The 22077-nt window shown below is 44.6% G+C and overlaps 1 protein-coding gene across 1 annotated transcript in view; it reads right to left on the bottom strand.

The window, feature by feature from the left end:
* rhol (rhodopsin, like) overlaps nt 1–22077 on the bottom strand; it is a 43567-nt gene that overhangs the window by 5599 nt on the left and 15891 nt on the right. The window contains exons 2-3 of the mRNA XM_049023029.1: nt 1228–1451; nt 425–1145 (exon numbers count right to left, since the gene is read on the bottom strand). The gene's annotated coding sequence lies outside the window, so the exon portion shown is untranslated. The remainder of the gene's footprint in view (nt 1–424; nt 1146–1227; nt 1452–22077) is intronic.

Genomic DNA, 22077 nt, shown 5'->3' with positions numbered 1-22077 from the left:
GGAAGTTTATTTGGTTCATTAAAAGTGGCGATGCAATGATAAAATGATTATCGATGCATCTTGTAATTAGCCACAATTTAGCCAATATCTTTTATTGATAAAACAAAGGGAAGAGAAGTTCTAGTCTAAGAACAGGAGCTGAACTACATGTTCAGATGCAAGTGTGCTCCGCTGTGCAGTTACTGTATGTTGTGCTGTGGAGAAGACTCTCACTGCAGACTCACTGGTGCCAGGAATAAACTAGTATTCTTTTGGCCAATTTTGAAATCAGAGGAAACATTTCCTGATTCTTACGACACTGGCTCAGAGGGTCTTCAGAGAAAGGGAGTGATGGAGCACTACAGTACTTGGTCACTTCCTCCTCAGCTCTGGTGTAGATGGACATGTGCTGCTGATGGACTATAGCATCGGTAAAGGTCTGCACCCATAGATTCTCTCGCAGAGAAGATGATGGCGATCTTCTTTTGGAAGCAGGGCTTTGGTGTTCCTCAGTGGTGGGGGTGTCTTCTTCCCTCCATGTGTTGTGCTCTGGGTTCTCCTCCTTTTCTACTCTCACCCCTTGCTGTAGGTAAACTCAATGAGAAGAAGCGGTAAACACAAAAATCTTACATTTTTAAATGACAATATCTTCAATCCAAATCACATTTGAACAAAATCAATAACACAAAACAAATTTACTTGTTCTATGCGATATCTTAAACCTATTATTATAGAGTATTTGTTATTCGGTCAATTGGAGAAGTTAAATAATTGAATGTCTTAAGCCCAGAGAATTAGGTCAACAATGCAGCCTCAACAATCACTCTTTCATATGTCTTCACTCTCTCCTCAGAAAGGAAAGGCAAGCGCTTGAATCATGGGTCAATAGCAGAAGCTGTGAAAGGAGTGTTTCTCTCCTGCTCGCGAGTGCATCTCCTGCTGAGGTCCCCATTGATGGCCTGCTTTATCTCTCGGACCACCGATGACTCTCCAATACTGTCCTTTGTGTCCTGGTTGAGTTGAGCTTGCAAAGCAGGGATCAAACAGATGGTGGGGTTGCTGTTCTCTGAGAAGAAAATAGTTGCACCTTTCATTGGCCTTGATAAAATCCTCTACAGCTGAGGTGTTTGCTTTGGAGTGCAGATATCAGACTCTCCTCTCCTCACCTGAGAAGACAGTAAGGAGGCACAGATTGCAGGCTGTTGCTCTCAAAACCATCTCATATGCAATGTTCTACCTGGTGCTCACATCTGCTTTCAGCTCATGTCTCAGCAGACCAAGTTGCTTCTGCTTCTCTTCAAGCTGGTGTTTTGCAGTGGTGCTGCAGTGGAGAAATGCAGTAATACGTCTCAGGGTCATGTCAGGCTCAGTACCTGATTGTTCCATTCTTTCATCTTCTTCCCTTTTGGCCAGCAGGTGTCGCTGGACATCCTGTCCTCCCCGTTGTTAGTCTTTAGTGTTCCCCTGTTTCCCTGTTGGTTGCATGGCTCAATGAGTTGCGTATGCGGCTACTTCTTAACTCCTCCTTTGTGTGTTCAAATCCTACCTTCTCTGTTTTTGTATTTTTTTCCCTATTGTTTTATTGGTATCAGTTTTTCTAGTTCCTGTGATTTTCTGTTTTGGTTTCTTGCTTTGTACTTTAGTTATGCTACCTGTCTTTCTTATTTCCCCAGTATTAGATTCTGTGTCCTTGTTCCAGCTTTTGTTTTAGTTTCCCTGTGATCTCCTAGTTACCTTGAGTTAATAATTAGTTTCACCTGTTGCCTGTTTTCTTGCGTCAGTCCTTGTGTTCTCCCTGATTGGTTAATTGTTTCATGTCTCACTCCTGCTGCATCGTTACCCGGTTCAGTTTCTGTATTTAAGTTCCTGCCTTAGTTCTGTTCCCTAGTGGAACAGTTGTATGTCAGGAATATATTTCAGGTGTATTTGATAATGTTTGTACAGCCTGCCAGCCCCCTCCCCCCTAGTCTTTACTGTTCCCCTTTTTGGTTTTGACCCCTCGTGGTCCATATAGTTTCCCAGTGCTTTCTGTTTTTGCAAATGAACCCCTATTTTATGATCCTGCCAGCTGCAAGTGGATCAACCACTTAGTACCAGCCTGCACTATGACACACCCCTGTGCTAGAACCTCCTGAGTCCCTGACACCCAAGTAGGCAACTAGAGTGCTGGCTGAAAGGCCAGGTTTAGCGTGTGGGCAAAGCCTTTCACATGTAGGAATTTAGCCAGTTCAGCAGCATCAACCATGTTGGATGCAGTATCAGTAACTAAATCTCTCTCAGCGACGTGGCATTTCTCTGCTACATTCTTTAATAGCTCAGACTTGTTTGCACCCGTGTGGCTCTTATTCATTGTTCTTGTTCGCAGCACATGAGATGCTAGCTGCTACTCATTGGTGATAAAATGTGCAGTTATGGTGATGGAAAATTCTCTGGCAATGAATGTCCACGCGTCATGGTACAGCTATCCTACCCGCCGTCTTCAGTGATTCCGTAACTTTGGTTCTGGTCTCTTTGTAGAGTGTGGGGTTCCCTCCAAAGTGCACAACGTAGCGCTAAAGCCTTGGTTCTCAACGACTGAATATGGGCACAAATCCTTGGCAATAAAAGTTGCAACGGAATTAGTAATTCGCTTCGCCTTTTCCAAGTTGGGTGGCAGCTTTGACACCAATTACTGCCAACCAGAGGACCATCGAGCAGCTACAACCGGGTGTTTTTCTTCCTCCTCCGGGTGGAGATGTGTAACGTGGTTTCTCATGTTTGTCGTGTTTCCAAAATATTTTAGTTTAGTTTTATACAACTTGCATGTAGTGTGGCTGTTGTCCAGGTCATTTTCCCCTTCAGCTTCACAGAAGCCAAAGTGCTTCCATACACTAGCTTTTAATGCAGAGGGATTTTTCACTCAGCCTTCCTGTCTCTGTTATGTGCACGGCCACTGACTGGGCACTGTAATTCCACACTTCCCAGTTTCACCTTTTGGGATCCGTCAACATTACCTGATCAATTAACATTTAAAAAATCGATTCTTGGCATTTGTGACTCGATTCTGAATTGTCCACTTCTGCATTGCGATTCATCTAATATTTGATTTATTTCTCCCACCCCTGACCTGCACCTCCCTCACCACAACACATCACTAACAGACCAAAACACAAAGTGGAGTACTGCAACAGGAGGGTCCCGAGCCTGGCCTGCACCTCCCTCACCCCACCACATCACTAAAAGACCAAAACACAATGTGGAGTACTGCAACAGGAGGGTCCCGAGCCTGGCCTGCACCTCCCTCACCCCACCACATCACATCACTAACATACCAAAACACAATGCAGAGTGCCACGGCAGCAGGGTCTCTTATTATTTAGAAACGTGACCAATAATTTCTCGTACTTAAGCACTCTCTCTCATCTCCAGTTCTCCACTGCCACTGTCAGTTGCCAATTCTCTGCAAGTCTCTCAGCCAAGTGTTGTGTGAGTTGAAGGCATGTCCAGTGATGTATCACATCATATTGTGTCTAATCATACTCCATCGCAATAGGGGTGAATCACAGCATCACAGTAGCATCGCGATGTGCATCGTGTCGCTTCTAAGGTGGAGATGCACATCTCTAAATGATATATTTTTTACCTCTTGGTTAGGGGCACAGGTGTCCTGGACCCTATCCCAGGGAGTCTGGGGCTAGCGTATACCTTGGTGTATACCCTGGACGATATACCCTGGACAATATACCTTGGTGTATACCCTGGACGATATACCCTGGACAATATACCTTGGTGTATACCCTGGACGATATACCCTGGACAATATACCTTGGTGTATACCCTGGACGATATACCCCGGCGTTCTTTATCCTCAGCTATAATCATAATTATATGTATTATGTGGATTCTGTAAAAAAACGGATTCTTTAGGGGGCTACATATGTTACTTCTTGAACAGCCACAAACGTCTGCCAATCAGCTGATCAGCCAAATACTGTATATTTCAGGGTATCTCTGTAAATGCTTGGCTTAGTTGCATTTACAGTAGAAACCGAGACTATGGCTCTAGGTTGTGCATGAGGAGACCCATCAACACTGACTTAACCGCTCATAGATCACCAGCCCAGTCAGGAGCGCTAGTCCCACCTAGTGGTGGAACGTGAGACATGTGTGTACTTCATTTGTTCATGCTGCAGTATTACCTGCTATCTTATGATTCTTCTAGTAGTTTTGAGCATTTATTTCAGCTGTGAGTGGCCAGCAGTGAAGCATATTAGGTATTACAGTGCTCCTGCCATGAATAAGAAAGCATGAGTTACAAAGTGCCGATACCCCAACATAGACACTGAGCCGCCCCCAGCCGAGCCCCAGAAGGTTAGGTTCCGAACTGTTGTGAGGAAGTCAATGGTAAAACACGCTAATTTGTAGGATTACAATTACAAGTTACATTTCACCTTATTATTTGATACCATATGGGTGAATATTTTGGTCCATCTCAGACTATCACAGCTGTTACGCAGCACAATCTCAGTCTCCTTTTTATTGCTCAATTAAGCAAGTACATGATATACAAATATTTATACTTTATATATTATTACTGTTTTTTTAAGGTAATACAAATGAAACAAAAAAAAAATAACGTATGCCAATTTTGAAAATTATGCTCCTAGAAACATCCAGGGCTCCAGACTGACTTTTTCAATGGCAGTAGTGCTTGTACCAGCTTTCCCAGTTTGCCGCACCAGCACCTGATTGGGTCGCACCCTTCTTTTTGGTGCGGCGTGGTATTAATCAATGGTAAATAGTTGTCCTAATTTGCATACCATGGTTTATGTATTGATGACAGACTGACAGTGACTGGATACAGTCAGCGGTTCATATCCATGAGGGTTATGGGTGGCACAGCCCTGCCGATGTGACACTTCACACATAGTACATTTGTTATAAATCAAGGCAGCCCTAACCGCTGCCCATAACAGCCTGCTGGCCTTTGTTAAGCTCAGAAAATATCCCTGTTTAATTGTTTATGGACAATTTGCGAACAACCGAAAGCGTGAATGTCAGATGCGGGAATGTGATGGGGCGACGTTACTGTTTCTGCAAAGTATTTTAATCTGAACATTAGCTTTGATAATGTAACTCTCATCTTCACCTGTGTCTCCCTCTGGCCCTCCCTCTCCACCAGCCTTCTCCTCTTTTCACTTTTTGTTTTAAAGAATCACCTATTGTCCGCTTCCTTTTTGAACACCACAGCTTTGCCTTTTACGCCACGGTTTCGCCTGTTTTATCACCTGTGGGTGTACATGTACGGAGGAAGGAACGGAGAGAGCACTTCAGCAAGACACACTGAACAAGACAAACTGAACCGGGGAAGAAGAAAAAAGACAGTTTGTCACAATTCATTAACGAAACACCCATGCAGGAGCAAAGCATGCTAACGATTATCATACACTGGCAAAGATGTGACGACGTAAAATTTAAAATCGCACATGCAGCCATCTTGGTGTCAGTCCGGAGCCCTGAGCTAAGGATGCCCTAGATGGAGTTCCGTAACTCAGTACTGGATAAGCATTTATGGACGTTGGACGGTCCGATGGATGGATGGATGGATGGATGGATGGATATACAAGGTATACAAATACTACAATGTGCCAGTGAGTTTTCATCAAGGCAGACCGGAGGAAATGTAGGTAACTGGAAGACAGATTGTAAGGTAGTGATTCTACATTCAGCACCAGTGTAACCAAGGGAAGAACAGGAACAACCAAGTGTTTTGTAAAAAGTTGGTGCTCGACCACTAAGTCAGTGAGGAAGAAGACAGGGAGTAAACCAGCTGGCCCCTCACATAAGTGACTCCATCGCTGCAATCTAAAGCATAAAAAATGTCTCCAGCCACAGAAAATGCATCCATTGTTATGCATGCTTGGCAGCCATTGGCTGATGATATAAAAATGCAGTCGCAACAACCATTCAGAACATGTTCTACAGCCTTGAGTTTTGTGTAAATTTCCCTCCATGATGTGATCAGCTCGTTTTCTGAGTGCAACTTGCGTTCTTAGGATCCCCAAACAATCATGAGATTTTACTTCTATTTTATTTTTAAGGGTCTTTTTTGTTATTCCACAACAAAACCCTTTGCCCTCTCGGGCAGAGAAAACATGCAGTGGGCTAACCATGCACACTGTAAACATCCTGCTCCACAGGCCTTGGCCTGGTTCCGGGGAGGCCCCTCAGCCAGCTTTGAAACGGTAACGGCTCCCTCTTCCACTGGTGTCCCAGCTTGTCTTGATGGATGAGGTGTGTTTGGAGTGGCCTGGCCTGTCTGCTCGAGCTGGACAGGCCCTCGGGGTAGGGGGGTGGGGGCATCATGTGCGACGTGGCATATGAGGTATAAAACGGGCTGCCCAACAACAGCACCAAGCCACATCCTCTTCCAAGAAGATCTCCGCCATCGTCTCCCAGTTTGTGATGGAACATGCACGTGAACCTTTCGTACACATAGCTTTTCCGGAATCTCCAAGAAGAGGAATGGCTGTCGCTTGTGTTGGCAAGTTCACTGCTGAGTAGTGAGGGCCGGTCTGACGAGGAAGCGAGTGAGAGAGAGCAGCTGTGAAGGACAAGAGCAGCTTAAGACGGGCCGCTAATGTAAGCAGGGGGAGATGTCCTGCCTTGTTTGTGATAACACTCGAAATTGAGGTTTATTTAATTATTTGGTGGCAGGAAAAACTCCCCCGTCTAGAAGGAGGGAGGGTGGGTAAGTTTATCTCTTTGGGGGGGGGGGGGGGGGTAAAGCCAGTGACCGCTAGTTCGGCTGTGCCGTTCAAAAGGGGAGTCGCATACATCTGAGGGACCCCGCGTCCAACAGGCGGACTGCGCACTAACAGGAAGTGAGACTGTAAATCCAGGTGTGTCACCACATCTGGCCATGGAAACATGAACCCCTCTGGATCAAGCTGTGGAGGATCATCAGCTGAATAATAATGACCCCTCTCTCCACCAATGGACATGATTGTCACATGCAGATTATTAATCATTTATTATTAGTTCTACTCAGTACTACACGTTCTAATTTCATAGTCTTTATAAAGATATATTATGATGCTTGTTATAGGCATGATGGTGAATGAACCCAAGCGAGATGGACTGTATTCGGACATGGGAGTGGAGACAGGCTTAACGGTGCAAAGGAATGGAAACAATGGAATGGAAACATAAGACAAGCGTTTTGATTTCAGGAAGCGGAGAATCCATGATGGTTGTCAGGCATCAGCTAGGGCTAGGAGATGTAGGCCCTGGTGCTGCACTGGTAAAACTACAACCAGCTGAAAGGTGTGGGATCTGTGCCCATGTCTGAAAGAGTGTGGGTTTCAATCCCCTGAACCACAGGTGGATGCTTATGAGTCTTTCCCCACTCATTCTTCACTGACATTACCTTAGACACAAGGGGGCAGGTATGTGTCTCACGGGACACCGGGCCCGTGGTTGGAAGGCTACCAGAACACGCCACAGACTTGGCGGAGTGATGTCACTACTGGGCCCTTCAGCAAGGTGCAGATCCAATTTTTCCAGGGACTGTCTGACCCTGTTTTAAATAAATGTACCTCGCTTTTATTAAAAGTACAAAATGTAAAAGCTACCTGCTGAATAAGCAAATATAAACATGCTAAATACACATTCTCAGCACCTGTTTGCAGACTAACCCACACTCTGCCCCCCCCCCCCCACCCACATACACATACCGTTCAGGTACAGCTTTGCAGTGAGAGTGAAGCATATAAGGAAACGAGTGAAGGATTCACCTTCAGTCATGGCTTAGGAGGGGTTCCATCCTCAAGGGAGAGTACATCCGCACTTCACAATGACCGGGTGGGGGCGTAGCTCATGGCCTGGCTGGCTACGTGGGTGTGCTGCGCGGCCTGGCTGACTGCATGCTCTCTTCCTGTCACTCGGGGCTTTACGGGATGTCCTGGCCGGAATAGACTGCTCCCCTAGAGCACTGACGTGCGAGGGTCTGGACGCGAGCACGGGAAGTGACGTCTCTTGCTTCTTCTGACGTGAGCTGTAGTAAAGAATGGCCCAGTAAGAGCAAGTGCTTAAAATGGCCCTGATCTGTGGGAAAATGCCACTGAGCATGCTCAGTGTATACACACCCCAAGTCATGCAGAGATGGGCTGTGCTGGCTGCTGTACAGACGCCATCGGGGCTCACGCTCAGCCTAAGAGCAGATCCCATTATAGATAAACCTTATTTTTTTCTCATTCCGCTCTGCCTTTCCTCACTCTGTGGGCTGAGTGTGGATAAGCGGTCATGCAGGAATCACGCCTGCAAGGTTGGAGTAACGCAAAGTAGGAGGCACAGAAGGAGCACGCATACCTGCCCAACCCCCCACTTCCTGATGGCTGCAGCCCCTGCGGACGCAACAGTGTTACGCTGCTCCTGCGCAGACAGGCCTGCTGACATCAGCGCACCGGGTTACTGCATACGTGTCTGCAGCCGGGATCGTAAGTGGGCGCGATCTGGCGGACTCGCAACCCGACTCGAATTGCAAAACAGACTCAGCCGGTACTGTAAACTTCCTCCAGGATTGTTCTTAAACATTCCAGAACATTCTGCAACACTTCCATTAGATTCATTACATACACAGAAGGAGAATGATGTCCAGAATTATCACCCAGTGAATTTCATAAAAGAATCACAGAAATCAAATAGAAACTTAACGCCTAAGCGACAAGTAGGCCCAGAGATATCTTAAAAGTAATGCATGAACATAACAGGGAATAAATGCAGGGACAGTTCATAGCAGATGAGGTGATTCAGTGATGCAGTGACACAAATACACCATGACACAGAGACGCCAGTGACACAGTGTTCCAGTTCACAGCAAGCAAGACACCGGGGCTGCGTCATGAAGTAGTTGGGCCCTGAGTGGTATCCATACCTCCATACTGCTCCATAATAGAGTGGCCCAGCGACAGGCTCCTGACCCAGCGACAGGCTCCTGACCCAGCGACAGGCTCCTGACCCAGCGACATGTTTCTGACCCAGTGACAGGCTCCTGACCCAGCGACATGCTCCTGACACAGCGACAGGCTCCTGACCCAGTGACATGCTCCTGGCCCAGCGACAGGCTCCTGACCCAGCGACAGGCTCCTGACCCAGCGACAGGCTCCTGACCCAGTGACATGCTCCTGGCCCAGCAACAGGCTCCTGGCCCAGCGACAGGCTCCTGACCCAGCGACAGGCTCCTGACCCAGCGACAGGCTCCTGACCCAGTGACATGCTCCTGGCCCAGCGACATGCTCCTGACGCAGCGACAGGCTCCTGGACCAGGGATGGATACAGCAGAACTTGAAAGTAGTAGGTGATATGCAGGAATTTATAGTGACACCTGCTGAAGGGGAAGGCTTCTTGGAGAGAGTCACAGTTTGGGGGTGGGGGCTAAACGTTGAAGTGCAATATGTGAGCCATGTCCCCTTGTCTATTTTTTGGCGGTGGGGGGCTTGCAGATTCATCTTGTGTGACAGGCTAATATTACAACTGCATCACACATTAAGAACAGATTAACCAGAGCTTCCTGTGTGCGGGGCAGCAAGGGGGGGGGGGGCACATCATGACCGGTACCGAATTCATATGAAATGGTCTAAAATCTGGCTGCAAATAAAAGCCGTACATCAGAGCAGGCTGCATGAATGTGTGGTTGCCTGGACAACATGCGCACAGATTCATGGGAGTGCGGGCGGACTGAGCTCTGGCCGTGATCAGGCAGGACCCCAATGCAGCCAGAACCCAAGACAAAAGCTCACTTTATGACCCATCCCACTGTCATGATGTCACCGGGCCGGGTATTCAGACGGTATCACTGTGCCTTTAATCCACAGAGCGCACGCTCCCCAGACACTGGGCCATCTGCCCCGTCAGACAGGAGCAGAGTGAATGCAGACAGGGCTCTGGGGGTTCCCAGCATGGGGGAGGGGGGTAATTCTAGGAACTCTGGGCGAGCTGGGGGTTCAGCTGAGGCTAAATAAGAAGGGAAAATGCAGCAGCAACCTTAAGCAGGGGGCAGTCAGTGAGAGAATTAATAGCATCAAAGTCACTTATCAGCATATTTGACCACATTAGCTTATTTATATGGAGGTATTGACCTTATGGGTACGGTGGCTCTGTGGGAAGCACTACTGCCTCACCTCCAGGGTTGGGGGTTCGAGTGTCAGTCTGGGTACGTGCATTTTGCATGTTATTTGAGTTTCTTCTTGCAGTCCAAAGATATGCAGTTAGCCTAATCTGTGCCTCGCATTGAGTATGATAGTGTGTGTGCGTGCATGTACACTGTGATGGCCTGGCGCTCCCTGCCTCGTGCCCTGTGCAGCCTGGGATAGGCTACATACCCCTGCAGCCCAGACTGGGATAGGCTACATACCCCTGCAGCCCAGACTGGGATAGGCTACATACCCCTGCAGCCCAGACTGGGATAGGCTACATATCCCTGCAGCCCAGACTGGGATAGGCTACATACCCCTGCAGCCCAGACTGGGATAGGCTACAAGCCCCTGCAGCCCAGACTGGGATAAGCTACATGCCCCTGCAGCCCAGACTGGGATAAGCTACATGCCCCTGCAGCCCAGACTGGGATAGGCAGCTAGAAGATGGACACATTAACCTCACCTGACCCAGTCTGCGGGGCATTCTGCTGGGCCCAGTAACTTTAAATCTAAAACAAGGCCCAGATAAGGGAAGTGGTGAGTATTGTAACGGCGCTCCCAGCCACGTGACGTGTGAAGGTGCAGGAGGTTGGTTAAGTTACATTAAGTCAATGGCTACAATGAACAGAGCCACTCGACTTTCATCTGACTTTGCAAGGACTGATTTTGATATCTCAGTTGATCTTCCTGTTTTTTTTGTCCTTCCTGTTTGTTCTTTTTCCTGGATAGTCTGCTGGAAGTTCACAATGGAAGCTTCACAATAAGGGGATAGATTATTTATATAATATGTATATATATATAATCACTCTCCATGAAGCCTGATCCTGATGCTGTCGCACGACTCTAATGGCTAAGCTCAGCGACACGATGCTAACGGTCTCACATGAAGCCTCACTTGATGTGTTGAATGACACAGTGGCCTCGCCCTGTGCACATCTACAGCAGCATGTCACACCTGAGGGGCCACAGCCAGGTCGTTTCTGCCAGCCCTCTTTCATTCGGCCCTCTGCACTATTCCCCAAGCATGCAGAACAACACCGGAACTCAGCTTTAAATAATAACAATCAGTGGGGAAGAGACAAGTGCTGATCTAATTAAAGGCTCTTCATTTCCTCCCAGGACCAGCATCGGAAAGCAGTGGTTTCTCTTTTCTTCGTGCTGGTTCGCGGCGTACTGAGAGGCTGCAGGTCCCACCCCTCCTCCCGTGACCGGGTGGGGCTGATTTCGCAGATCAGAGCAGTAGGTCACTGGAGGATGGGGGTCCATTCAATGCCGGGGGACGGGAGCCTGTTCTGCTTCCTGATGGCTTATCAGGCTGCTCCCAGGACAGCCTTATGTTCCCGGCCCACTGGTGAGAGGGAGTGTCAGGGCTGGCCTTCCTTTGGAGATGCCCTACTGCCGCTCACACCCCAGCCCCGCAGCACTTGCTCACGCGTCCGCTGACTCACGCGTCCGCTGGCTCATACGTCCGCTAGCTCCACTTCCTCCCGTCTCCACCTGATTACAGCTTCTTGCTTGCAGTCTACCGCCAGCATTCTCAACACGCTTTGTGAAACCAGTCAACCCATTCCCGCAGCTGATGTCTTCCATAAACAAAACATCAGCTCAAGTATTTTTTCTGCATTGCAGCAGAGAGTCTTCTGCGTGATCTTCCTCCCTTGCCTCCATCCAACACTTGAATGTCAGCACAATCTAAATCTAATTCTGTCTGTCGGTGCTTCTTCCCATCCACTGTGTTGCCCTGCAGGCTCCACTTGAGAAGCCTGACTCCCTCACCAATAGGGGCGATTCTAGGATTTTTTTTAAGGTGGGTGACATAAGAGAGACCATTCATACAGAGGGGCCACCCATATTATTACCCAATGATATGTTTTAAATTGATGAGTGACGAGGGAGAGAGCTCACCAGGGGCCAATCAGCTTTCTGCTGAGGTCAGAGACCCTGTGGCCACACCCCTGTATACACCCCTGCTCACAAAATTGTTACAGTGTGAGATTTTTGGTATCATTTATCTGCTTATTTGGCTATATGCTTGGCATGTGTTTGAAAGCTTGTTATTAACCCAGATGTAAGCACCGTAGTTAATTTAGCCCAATCTTGCCATATTTCGAGATTAATATGTATTGATAAACCATCCTTCCCATAATCCTCCCTGGGTGCGACATCCGTATCCTTTTCACACTCAACACAAACTCTTTCTATTTCTTTAACAATGCATTTTAATGCTATTTTTAAATGCAAGCAAGGAATTTAACTGAATTGAAACGGGAGAGGTGGGCTCCCCCTTTGGGGGGGTTTCAGAGTGGGGGGGCTGTTTGTATCCGGATGGTAGAGAGCTTTCCACCGCCAATGTGGGGCCTTCAGCTAGGCCTGTGGTCATTTTGTGGCTTTACCTCCCTGCTTGGTTTACTCAACTTTAATGCTGTGAATCAGAGTCAGGGCTCCGTTTCACTGAAACTCATCTCGCCTGCAAGTACAAGACACAGCTGCTGCCTGATACCATCTGCCAGTGGGGCTGTAAACACTCTCCTGCTGTAGACTAACCTTTTCCCGTGAAATGTACTGAAGTATTACTGATAAATGAATGCTTTAGGCTTCAAATGGGCTCAGTCAGACGATCCCGGACATGAGCTGTCCAGAAGGGGCAGTGAGAATTAGCCCCCCGACTTGGGTTGAGATGACCGAGACCAGGGACAGAAAACCTGTAAAATGTTACGCCCAACAATCTCAGGCTTTTCTAGCAATACTGCTGACCGCGTATTGGCAGGAACCTCGAGTTCAAGTCGATGAATAAAAGCTTCGCTGGTGTTTTTCCTGCAAGTTTGCAGGAACTGATTCACAAACATTGTTTGGATGAAAACAGGCTCCTGTAAAGATGAGCAATTCTGGCACTTAAACAGCACTGTCCGCTGCACTGTTCAGTGTTAGCCAACCCTCCATTATCGACATTTTAACTTGCTGAACAAGGCCGAGGAAACTGTGGGAAGGAAGAGTGAATAATGCCTCAAAGAATTAAAAAGGGATTGTGTATTGCTGAAAATAAATATCCGTTCATTCAATGACACTTGAACATTAACAAAAAAAAAATCAGTTAATTCGTTTTCTGAGCATTTTTTGTTGGTTTACATTTGAACCCATCTGAAAGGGATGAACGACATCGCTATGGAAGGATGTCATATGTTCAGATGGTCTGTGGGGAGATTGATGATTGTTTTCCTAAGATTCCTCGGTCTTCCTTGGTATTTAGCAGGGGCAAAACTTTTGTCCCACGGCTTAATGTAAAAACTTCCAAATAATTAAAAATATTAACTCTGTCGCCAGACTTCACACACAAAGTGTTACAACATGCAAGGCTTCTTTAGTGAGGGTTTGCATGAATTTCGCCTCTTGACCAATGCAACCATTTTCTTGGCAGTAGTTGTGAAGGACTTTCTTGTTTCCTCCTTAATTTCTGGCACATCTCCTCTCTGATGTTTCTGCATAATCGTTGAAATTTATTCTTGCTGTTCGACACTCAAAGTGACGTGGGGACAAGGCAAAGATGGATATTCTATTGAGCCGTCTGTAAAAAACTGCACCAAATCCTTTGATTTATGCATGTGTTGACATCACCATTAATTAACTTCTGAGAAGTCAGAAATGAAGGAAGTTTAAAAATGGAGCGAGATGGTGTGGGATCCTCTCATATTTTAAGAGTTTCCATTTAACGAAAACTCAAACTGTCACTAATGAGATAAGGCTTTGCCAGAGGGGATGCGCTGAAAAGAGCAACTAAGCATCTTAAACCACTAATTTCATTAATCTCTTAATCATTATAAGAACATACATGCTTGGCTGCTCTTACTGATAATGAACAGAATTTCCACAAGGACACCATCATGTTGAACACTGACAGGTGGTATATCAGTATGAGAGGTGTAGTACACTATCATACCCTTTCTGGCCTGTTAATCATACTGAACATTGAGAAAAATCAATGTGTAGATGTGCAGTGCTAATTGCAACTGCCGCCTTCTGTTTGGTGGTCCCAGTGAGGACACCCGTCTTCTGTTTGGTGCTCCCAGTGAGATACTGGATCTGAGGTCAGCTGTATCCTAGCTGTCTGATCAATGTCCACTCTTGTGACAAATCTGGAGTATCTGCATCCTGCCCTGTGTCCGCTGGGTTGATATGTGACACATTTATCTGTGCCCCTGTCCCTAAATCATGACTGGCGCTGGACTTGGTAACATTTTGGTAGCATTGCTAGCTTGGCATTGCAGGCATTGGCCAATTTTTTTTATTCAATAACATGAAAGGCAATGAAGTTTTATAGATGATACACAGAAGGGAAATCCTATATGGAAGTTAAAATCAGCCATCCCTGGGTCAAGTCTTCCGTGGGTTAGTCAGGCAGCGGACAGTCCCATGATGCTTAGGGGTTGTTTATCCCTCAGAGGACATGAATTCAGCATATTTTGTCCTCTGCCTGTCCAGCATCTAATCAAGAACAGATCTGCTTCTGCATGAACGATGGTGCGTAAATTGTGTGACTTCCTGTGGAGTTACAGTGCATATCTGTATACAAATTGAAGGAAATAAACTAGATCAAACTGAAAAGATTATAAGTGTATAAGAGGATGAAAATAAAAGTGACTGTAAATATTATATTTTTACAGTGCATTAAGTATAAATACCAACATTTTCCCCCTTCTGACTAAAGGTCAACATCCTATGAGGGGAAATAATTTTGTGCAAAAGGGCCTTTAAGCAGAACTAAATCAGCAAATATCCCTTAGTATCCTGCTTATATCTGTGACAGCTCTAAGCTTTAAACCGCAGAAAGTTTTGTTTAAAAACAAAACAAATCTGAGGCGTTACAGCATCACAGCACAGCATCTTCTGGACAAAGTAATGCCCAAGTAGTTTTTCTTTTTCAAGAACACCTAAAATGCTTTTTCACGTCTTTTTGAAGTCCCCAGTCCATCTGTCTTTCAGCCGGTATAAATGTTAAATAATGAATCGGCTTCCACAGCGACTCTTCGCCGACAGTGGAGCCCGTCCTCTGCAGACGGGAATTCTCTGCCACTTTGGCGGTTTCCCACGGAGCGCGGGGGCTGAGGAGGACGTGTGCCGTGTCGTCTGCCCTGTTTTCGGCATCCTCCCCCCTGCTCTCCTAACGCAACGCAACGTTTCCTTCCAAGGTGCCTGCCATACGATAACGCCGGTCCTATAAGACATCATCGTGTGCTCACTTGCTGACTGAGACAAGAACCAGATTCAAAGCGTCCATAACTTAAGAAGGCAGACACTCAGCATGAGTCCCAGGAACATGTAATATTTACATTTCAGGGCACTGCGGAGTCCTAGTATGGAATCGTCTCACCTTTCTAACACCGGCTCTTCACAAGGTTCCTGGACCAGATTTATGATCACTTTATGAAATGTTCTAGCAGTCAAATAAATATGTTAATAAAAAAAAAAAAATTTGATATCAATCAAACAAGTCTAGATTAATGCATTAAGAGCTTCCATTTAAAGTGCAGAACATGGGATAAAATCTGCATGTCTGAAGCTGCCATAATGGTGTTTTTGTTGTTTCTGCTGTAGTTGTACTGTACAATGGATTTATTTTATGGTTATAACAATATCCGCATTACATATGAATCTGAATACTATTTTAAACTATTACACAACAGGACATGATATGTAGTTAACATAGACTCTTTCGCATGTGGACACTTCTTCATTTATTAAAGCCATTTTTAGCTTTTTCATCTTAGTGTTTTTAGTTTATTACAATATTATCAGCAACAATGTGTGTCCTGCTTGTCAAGACAGAAGGAGTCAAGTGAAACAAATTGCTTGTGTGTGCTGCTGGCCAGTTAACGCTCTCTCTGGTTAGCCACAGAACTAACCCTATGACCAAAGGACAATTCAGAGGGTTACTTAGATTTCATATTTTTTAAAACAAAGACTTTTACCAATTAGCTAAGATCATATATAATAAAAAAAAATCATCCAAGTGAAACTCTTTGGTTATTTGTGAAAATTTATTCTAAGTATTTATTATTTAAGTTATTCTAGGAAACAAAACTGGAAATGTCAATACATTTATTTAAGTGCCCTTCAGCATCATTTGTGGGAAATAATTTGGCCCTCTGCACACATAATTATTAGGTGCGAAACAGTGACTTGACACACCAGAGCTTGCACCTCTCTGCAAAAATACTTGGTATAATTAAGAAGGACGCTGGAGAGCATTTACCGTAGGTGGACAGCTGAGTCACCTAGCAGGATGCCAGTTTCTGAACACACACACAAAGGACACGCTTCCTCTTGGCACTCTTCTCAAAATCTGAAGTTCCTTCATGTTTGACATCCATTTTCTTGACCCAAGCTGGAACTGAATACAGTAGCGTAACATTTCGGTTGTGTTTGATTATAAAAATCTCATATTTAATCTTACGTTTAACAGGATGGGAGTGCGCCAGAGGCACTAATCCGCTGAGTAAAAGACTCGTACCAAACAAATATCCTACGATGCAATCTATGTACAGTGGTGTCTGTGGGTCACAAACACAATCCGTTCCAGGAAAGTGGTCACGAACCAATTTGTACACAAATATATTAGTATATTGTTTGCAACTATTTAAATCTGCCGCACTGGCGCTATAAGCTTAGCCAGTAACAACTGGCCAGTGTTATGCAATGACTCTGTTCATTGTCCATTGTGGAATGTTTATGTTATGTGAGGTAAAAAATATGGTTAATTGTCTTCCCTCTGTCTATACTCCTCTTGAACTATTAATAATTGTACAGTAATCTACGTTTGCTAAGTTGTGTTTGGAATGGAAATATCTGTCTTGTTGCACTGTGAGCTCAGGGAAGGTTATTTAATGTCACTGCGAACTTGCTCATCTTCATGTTTCCCTGTATACTCACCAGATATACTCAGTATAATTACTGCTAATGAATAGAAACTTCTGATATGAATCCAAAAAAAATGGGAAGAGAACAGATATAGTTTATTAATAAACCAATTCAACCCGAAGCCAATACTATGCGTTTGGATTCATGTAACTTAATATCATTTTAAATGTTTTTGAATCATAGCCTTCTTCAGTATTGAAAATTGCAAAAATGCATCTTTCATGCACGCCAGTACCCAGCCGCTAGTTTAACAAAAACAGATTTTTACCATTAAAGGCTCACTTCACATATGTTGAAGCATCAAACTATTTATTATTAAAAGGACTCAATTCATATTAAATAAACGTTTTTCAACATACATTAAAACGATATCTGTGTATAAATGAAGAGGTCTTTTCTCTCTACTATAATCAGAGGCTTTTCCATGAAAACTTGAAAATGGATAGAACCACCATGATTGGCTCTATTTTCAGATGTGTCAGCTACCCAAGCAAGGGGCACTAATGCACCCCCACACCATCACAGATGCTGGCTTTTGAACTGTCCGCTGATAACAAGCTGGATGGTCCCTCTGCTCTTTAGCCCCGAGGATGCAGCACCCATGATTTCCAAAAAGAATCTTAAATTATGATTCGTCAGACCACAGGACAGTTTTCTGTTTTGCTTCAGTCCATCTTAAATGAGTTTAGACCCAGAGAAGTCGGCGCTGTTTCTGGGTCATGCTTAGACATGGTGTCTTCTTTGCGTGTTACAGTTTCCGTCTGTGTTTGTGGATGCAGCAACAAACTGTGCTCACAGACAGTGATTTTGGAAGTGTTCCTGAGCCCGTGCAGTGATTTCCACTATAGAATCGTGTATGTTTTTAACGCAGTGCTGCCTGAGGACCCGAACACCACAGCTATCCAGTACTGGTTTTAAGCCTTGTCTCTTGCACAGAGATTTCTCCAGATTCTGAAATGATAAAATTCCCAAATTCATTGAAATATTACTCTGAGGAACATTATTCTTAAATTGTTGCACTATTTGCCCATGCAGTCTTTCACAGAGTAGTGAACCTCTCCCGATCGTCACTAGACAGAGACTCTGCCTCTCTGGAGAGGCTCCTATTATATCCAATCATCTTACTAACCTGTTGTCAGTTAACCAAATTAGTTGTGAGATATTCCACTATGTGTCTTGCATCACACAACTTTCAGTCATTTGTCCCAAATTTCTTAAAATATGATGCTAACATCAAATTCAAATTGAGCACATATTTTTCATAAAACAATGACATTTCTCAGTTTCAGTATCTGACATGTTGTCTTTGTTCTATTTTCAATTATTAATATGGGTTTATATGTTCTGCATCCACAGAATCGCCACATGGGCTTGCACAGTGCAGTACAGTGATCACTGTATTGAATGTAAGTGTGCAGTGCTGCCATCGTCCTTTCAGGCAGGATTTCTGTGTGAAGTGAGACCTCCTTTGCAGCTGCAGCCAGCTACTGGAGTGATTATTTACAGTCTGGCTAATAACCCCTTTGACTAAGGTTTTACGACACATCGCCCAGCCGCAGCACATTTCAGATGACTGCAGGGACCCGTCCTCGGAAGAACATGTTCAATTCTGAAAAGTCAGAGCGAGCCTGAACTATAATTCACTGTTATTTCAAGCACTAGGTGTCAAGCCTTGCGTTAAGACTCCGTCCCGCTTCTTCTCTCAGTACTCCAAGGGGGTGTAGCTGAGTTGATAAATGAAAGCTCCTGTAAAGAAGTGGGGGCAGAGGAGTTTTTTGGCAGAACTCGGGCTGTGACAGGCCAAGGCTAGATTCCTCTTCTGGCACCCGACGCCCACCTACTGCCGAGACGTTGGGTGGACACTCCAATTGCTTCGCCTCATGTGGACAAACGTTTCTCATTCTGTTTCGCTGATTCAAAGAGACGTGTTTATTACCACTCGTTTGTACCAACAAAGTTGTTTGCAGAGAGTTAGGGCCTCACCGGGGAATGGGCTGCGCTAGCTTCAGCTTCTCAAAGCGGAAATTGAACTGGAACTTTGACATTAAAGACACATTATGGGTTCACAGTAGGCATTTCTGCGGCGTACAAAAAACCCACCAGGCCCGTCCCACAGTAGATGCAGACTGAAAACATGTGTTTATTCCAGACGAATGCAGACTATCCTTGGGAGCAAAAGGAAATCTGTCTGGTTTTTAGAGTCAAAAAAGTCACAGTGTAAAGGGGCCCATGATGAAACTACAAAGAAAAGCCAGAGAGCGACAGTTAGCGGTTTCAGGGGCTACATGACATATATGCTCTTGTATTTTCTCCTGCCCATCCCAGAATTTGGAAAAACTTTAGTAATTGATTTTTTAATAATAATAAATAGATTTTTTTACAGTTGGGACTCAAATTCCTGAGTGACAGTCCATGTTAAATGTTCACGGCTAAATGACGCTAGATTAGTATAGTGATTCATGGTTCACCCACACATGGCAAAGGCAGGAGAAGGTGATGGTTGGATCCTCATGGCAAGGGGTAACAAAACCAGCAATGCCACCATTATCCTTCATACTATCTCGTTCACATCATAATTAATCCTGTTTACTAATGTACATCATTCTTGAAGCATTATCTTGTGAAAGGGCACTTTTTGTACAGTTCTTTTGGTGCTTTTAGTACTTTCGGTACTTTCGGTGTTTTCGGTACTTTCAGTGCTTTCGGTACTTTCGCTTTTCCATTGACTTCCAGTCAAGTACCAGTATCAAACGTTCTAGTACCAAAAATGCCAAATCAGCTGGGGTACTTCTTTGGTAATTCGGTACTTTGGGGCAGGACTTTCTTTGTCGACTGGTTATACAAAATATCCTGCCGCTGAAACACAATACAGACGCCGCCAGAAAACAGTTGTGAAGTCAGGAAATAATGATGAACGAGGTAAAAAAAAAAAAAAAAGTGATTTGGTCAAGAACATATACAGCAAAAAGATCTGGAAGACATGGAAGGCAAGAAATTCAAAAGGATTCTGGTGAATATACTTGGACAGCAGGTATGAAGCGTGCTGTCCTAGCGATGTGGTTTTGTTGTAATAAATATCGGGGTATTTATAAAACAAAATAGGAGTTCATACATTTCTCACAAACAGGCATGCAGCACTCATGCAGAAGCAGCGGAGGGAAAACTTTAAACTGATTTTTAAACATACGACTATCTATAAAGGGAATAATAATTAGAATTGTAAAGTTTGCTAAGTTTTTTTTTCTATAACAGAGTAACAGAATAAAAATATTTTAGCAAAACTTTAATGGCCAGGCTATAATGTCCGTACAGAACTGAAAGTAATAAAAAGTCCTATTTCAATCTAGCTGACTAGCGATGTAAGAATTGTATGTGCATAACATGCGATGTTGGTATTGTATTAATATCGCACATCATCCAGCCCAGTAATATACTACAGCCATTTTTTGAATTCAGTAAAAAATAAAACCCTGCTTCACTTTTTGATGTCATTTGGAACTTTGGGTGGAAAAGCAACACTGTGAAATACCCAACTTTTAGTTGCTTTTTTGCTTTGGTTGCTTTCTTGATGGACCAAAAATTCAATACCTGCCGCAGTGGAAAAATGCCCATAATTGTCAGTTTGACATCTTTACAATCTCCCATGACCTACAGTATTGAAGCACAGCACAATGCAAAAGTTTTTAATGTTATTAATTTTTTATAATATATAGAATAACCAAAAACAAAATGAACTGGTTTTCAGATATAAAGGCTGACCGTTAGGAATAAAGCCTGATTTTCTTATGAAAGATAACAAATGGGAAGCATGGGTCCATACGGAGCACTGAAACTGCAAACGCATTGCCTGGGACGCTAACACAGGTAACACAGCTAACACAGCTAACACAGCTAGCACAGTTCCATACAGATGGATGGTATCTTCTTTGCGTTTGTTTTTACTGTACACCATTTGGCAATGGATTCACATTCACATTTCGTGACGTGCTGATCGTAATCTAAAACAGTCGAAGAACTGGAACCAAAAGAATGTTTTCCAAAATAATAATTATTATAAGACTGCTACGATTCAAAAATAATTTCCTTCTGCCTCTTTAAGGAGGACCAACGTCTGGTGCAAGTCTGCTGCTGTCTAGTGCTCATATGTATGTATGGATGGAACACAACGGGACCAGATGAAATAGTGAGATATTTTGTAAACAAGAAAACGTCTAGCGGTAAACAATAGGAAACAGCAAACATTTCAGTGTACAATGCAGAAACTGGAGGGCTCACCATCTGCGGCCCTAAGTCATTCTATTGTGTATGTGGCAGCTTGCTTACTGGGTGGGAGAAGTTTCTTACACACTGATGGCCCAATAATGTCCAAGACGGATGCTCAGTGTGAGTTTCCTGTCATTTTAGGTCTCACTCTTATCAGATTTCAGCAGTCGTCCAGAAGACCAGAGCTGGGCACTTCAGGTCAAGAGAGTAAATGTCCAGACCAAGATTTTGTTTCTATGAAAAAATGAAGTATAAAGAGTCACAGTCACAGAACACTCGTGGTTGAAACAAAATTTTGGCCTGGACTTTTACTCACTGGACCTGAACTACCCACCTCTGTAGAAATCCAGCTGGAATGAACAGACAATCCTGTGTTACTTCGCACTGGTAATTTTACCAGCTCCAGGAAAGCAAACCAGCATCCCCCCACACACCTGATATAACAAATATCAAATAGCTCTGTACTATGCCTCCCCGTGTCCTTCCCACAAAACTCAAACAACTTTAGGTAAAGAACAAAGAGATCTGACACATTCAGGGATGAGATACTCGTACACTCTGCCCCTGCATGTGTAAGGCTGAGATCTCGCCCCTCACTGGCCAGGCTCTGCTGTCCCAGTAGGATCATCCAGGATGCTTGGTACCAGATTTTTTTGCGAGACAAAATGATTTTTTGTAAACATTATCAGCTACAATAGCTTCCTTTGAGGTCGCTACCCATCTCATTTTCGGCAGCCCCTGCCCTCCC

The sequence above is a fragment of the Brienomyrus brachyistius genome, chromosome 8 (genome assembly GCF_023856365.1).
Source record: "Brienomyrus brachyistius isolate T26 chromosome 8, BBRACH_0.4, whole genome shotgun sequence".
NCBI lineage: Eukaryota > Metazoa > Chordata > Actinopteri > Osteoglossiformes > Mormyridae > Brienomyrus > Brienomyrus brachyistius.
Note: the sequence above shows the minus strand (reverse complement) of the source record. Positions and strands in the feature narration are given on the sequence as shown.